The 3,831-nt window shown below is 40.5% G+C and overlaps 1 long non-coding RNA gene across 2 annotated transcripts; it reads right to left on the bottom strand.

Moving 5' to 3' along the window:
- Positions 1–559: 559 nt before the first annotated feature.
- LOC121583187 lies at positions 560–3,576 on the bottom strand. Of its 2 annotated transcripts, XR_006003454.1 has the most exons (4): positions 3,487–3,576; positions 3,182–3,313; positions 2,105–2,156; positions 560–830 (listed from the first exon to the last, which is right to left on the bottom strand). It is a non-coding gene; the product is annotated as an uncharacterized LOC121583187 (long non-coding RNA). The 2 variants fall into 2 exon arrangements; XR_006003453.2 differs by lacking the exon at positions 560–830 and having other exon boundaries at positions 2,076–2,156.
- Between the last annotated feature and the right edge of the window lie 255 nt (positions 3,577–3,831).

Here is a 3,831-nt window from a genome sequence, read left to right as displayed (position 1 = left end):
TGGTGCATTCACCTTATGATAGCAAGTGGGACAACCACTTTACAATTATTTTTTATATTTTATTTTTATATATTTTTTATTATTACTGTTAAAATGTTAAAATAGTAATGTTAAAATATATCACATTACACATTTAGTAATGACAGAATGCATTTGAAACTTCATGCACAGTCACACTTTCCTATGACTTAATATAATTATTTTATCAATAGGAGTGGGGAAAAAAGATGCCACTGTATTAGACTAAACAGAGGTGATTTGATGATGTTGAAAAGTTGAAGTTGAAATGGTGCTGGAATAGTGAAGGCAGCTCCTGTTTTCTTTGCGACTTGTGGTAACTCTCTGTGGTTCTAAATCAATAGTTGTTTAGTGGTCCGAAAATGTCGGAGATATTAACTTGCTTGACCATGCTGTAGGTCATGTAGCTGTCTGTTACTGTACATGCAATACGCTTTGTGGACTTCACTGGACAGAGGTAGCTCTCCAGTTTTGTTATAAAACAAAGGTGTGGTTGAATTCTTTCTGCCACTGTGTCTTATTATTGTTTTGGCCTTTAGGCCTATATATCACAGTGGCAAGGCATATGAAATTAACAGGTTATAGAGCAAACCACGCTATTATTACACAAAGGTTGTAGTATGGGTGGCTTCCCCAGTGATTTTACCCACGCACCGCTACTGGTTAGGAGGTGTGGGCAGAAGCATATTAGAGGCAGATAGATAGTCATGACTCATGTTGTGACACGGAGGGGGCGTGGGCTGTCCTTCCAGGATAAGATCTCTTTAGGACCAAGAGCTTCACTCAGTCAGTCACTGCTGTGTTGCTGCCCTCTGCTGGAAAGAAAGTAGTTTGGTGCACAATACAGGCATGTTCTAGAAATAATGATAACAATGTAGTCAGCTTCTCTGTATAATGAGGATAAAAACAGATACTTTAAGCATGTTGCAAGGTACACATTTTTTTCTAGCTTTCAAATAGTCACATTCTTGTTTTCTCTTCAACATTTACATATTTTTGTAAAATGTTAGTCATTTAGCAGACGCTCTTATCGAGAGCGACTTACAGTAGAGTGCATACAATTTCATACTTACTGGTCCCCCAGGGGAATTGAATACACAACCCTAGCGTACCAACTGAGCCACTCGGGACCAATAACCCCTGCAACTCTTCCCCAGGTCCTTAGTGTACAATAGAAAGTAGTGCACTATGGTTTCTGTCAATATACCTGGTAAAATAATGGTCAATAAACAACTCTAACTCTTATCCCAAATTATGTTTTCTCAGTTACATTTTTCCTGGTTTTAGATTATTTATTTATTTTACTTTCATAATGACAATTGTTCATAGAGAAACAGCACAATTGGATGTTCTGAGTCGATGTCAATGGCTAAATCACATCAGAAGACCATTTTTGGAAGAAAACTAACATTTTGATTTTTTTTATGTCATTCCCCTTTAATCGCGCATCTAGTGAGTGAGGAAGTGCAGTCTAATGTGCCAGTCTAGCGATGGTTTTGTACTGCTGCTGCGCGTTTCATGGCAAAGTTGGCAAATAACAAATAATAGATTCAAATGATATATAGTACTTACTCATGATATACTTCTGCCAGGTAAGCCTACTTTGCAGTTAACATTTTATTGACAAGGTTTTGTGGAAAGTATTTCTGTCAACTCACAATAATTATCACATCAACTGGCTACACAGAGTGATAGACAAATGCGCGCACCACAGAGACAGGGGCAATATTCCTGGAAATTAATGAGCAGATATTGTGTTAGGTTTGGATTTTCAAACCAATAGTTGTTAACCAGTATAATGTAAATGTTGCATAGTATCTGGGAGCTTCCGGTGTCTGATACTTTGTTTATGACAGTTTGCGGTGGAACGTGAAAATTGCATGTACTTTCAGAATAGTTTGGCGAGCTACTGATAGGTGGGCTGCGAGCTACTGGTAGCTCTCGGTCGACCTGTTGGAGACCAGCCGGTCTAAAGAGTGATGGATTGTACACATACAGTAGTAATGTATAGTCTTGTCTGTTTCTTTGTTGAGAGATTAGCATCATCTGTGTAGGTACATGAGAGAGAAGATAAGTCAACACTGACCTGTGTGGTGTAGGGCTAGTGAGCTGTAGACCACATTATCATCTGGTTCTGCCTAGAAGAGAGGAGGGACACACACAGGTAGAGAGGTGAAGAGGGACAATCTGTGATGATGGAATGTAGACTACAGCTCGGAATCACTGCAACCATTTGTTGCAGAATAGCTGAAATGGGATGAGATACATAAAGACATGAAAATTCAGAAATGTTTACAGCTTTACACATTTTCAGTGTCTACACCCTAAACACCAATGACTGCCAAAACACGGACCACAAAACCCTCCTTTTCAAGTACTCTGACGACACAGCCATCCTGTTCCTCCTGAAGGAACCCCCATCCTTCCAGCAATATCAGTCATCCGTTACCCAATTAGTTGAATGGTGCCACAATAACTACCTAGATCGCAACGTCTCCAAAACTAAATAAATAACCATTGACTATCCCAAAACCCCCACCTGTGACGGCTCTATCATCAACAGAGAGGCCGTTGAAATGATTCCTTCATTCAACTACCTCTGAATTACAATAGACCACAAGCTAACCTTTGATCAACACACCACTGAAATAACTAAGAAGTCCCAGAAACGTCTGTCTGTCATCAGGCGTCTGATCAACCTGTCTGATAAACCCAAACTCCTTCTGCTACTCTACCGGAGCATCATCACCACTACTCATCTACTGAAGTATCTGCTACCACAACCTGCTCACAGTCTCACATCACAATAAACTATTAAGGATCACCAACACGGCATCTAAACTGATTGGACTCCCACTCCATAGTGGTCCCTTCTTAATATCGGACACTTAAATGTCTCACTGCAAGCTTCAGGAGGAGTTTCATCCCAGGGACAATGACAATTCTAAACAGATCCATGTATCTTCCTCCTATGGGCAGGTGGGTGGGACTATTTATGTCTAACTGTTGTTTGTTTCTGATGTTCCTCTTGTAGGACAATAAACCTGATTCTGATATGTGACTTCATCTATAACCCCATGCACCAGTCTGCCACATAGCCAATAGAACAACACAGATACAATTTCATCTATTAACATCATAGTGATCAGAATAGCAGCCTTACCTTGGTCTGTACATTTAGCTGGTTCCTCCTCTTGGGGACAACCGTGCTGTAAGTCACATCATCACCATTGGCAGGAAATGGGTCCAGCTGTAGGGATAGTGAGCTGTAGACCACATTATCATCAGGTTCTGCCTAGAATAGAGGACGGACACACAAACAGGTAGAGAGGTGAAGAGGGACAATTTGTGATGATGAAATGAAGGCTACAGCTTGGAAACACACAGGAATAGGTACATAAAGGCAATAGAACAACACAGATACAATTTCATCTACTAACATCATAGTGATCAGAATAGCAGCCTTACCCTGGTCTGTACATTTCGCTGGTTCCTCCTCTTGGGGACGACAGTGCTGTAAGTCACATCATCACCATTGGCAGGAAATGGGTCCTGCTGGTAGAAACACACAAAGGGGGTTAATGATAAAAGCTCATCATCAGTCTACATGTATGAGATACCTTTGGATATTTACATAATCCACAATATAAGGCATGTATTTGTTTTAACAATATTAAGATATGAGCTTTCTTCCTCTCAAACAGCACAGTGTCAGTCAGGTTAAATAGGAACAGGACAGAGAAGCAACATAGGCCTACTGTGTCTGCAAAGCTGACCAGGAAATCACCTTCAAGACCCACTGCAGCCTCCCTA

The sequence above is a fragment of the Coregonus clupeaformis genome, unplaced genomic scaffold (genome assembly GCF_020615455.1).
Source record: "Coregonus clupeaformis isolate EN_2021a unplaced genomic scaffold, ASM2061545v1 scaf0391, whole genome shotgun sequence".
Lineage (NCBI taxonomy): Eukaryota > Metazoa > Chordata > Actinopteri > Salmoniformes > Salmonidae > Coregonus > Coregonus clupeaformis.
The sequence above is the reverse complement of the archived record's forward strand: the minus strand, read 5'-3'. Positions and strand labels throughout refer to the sequence as shown.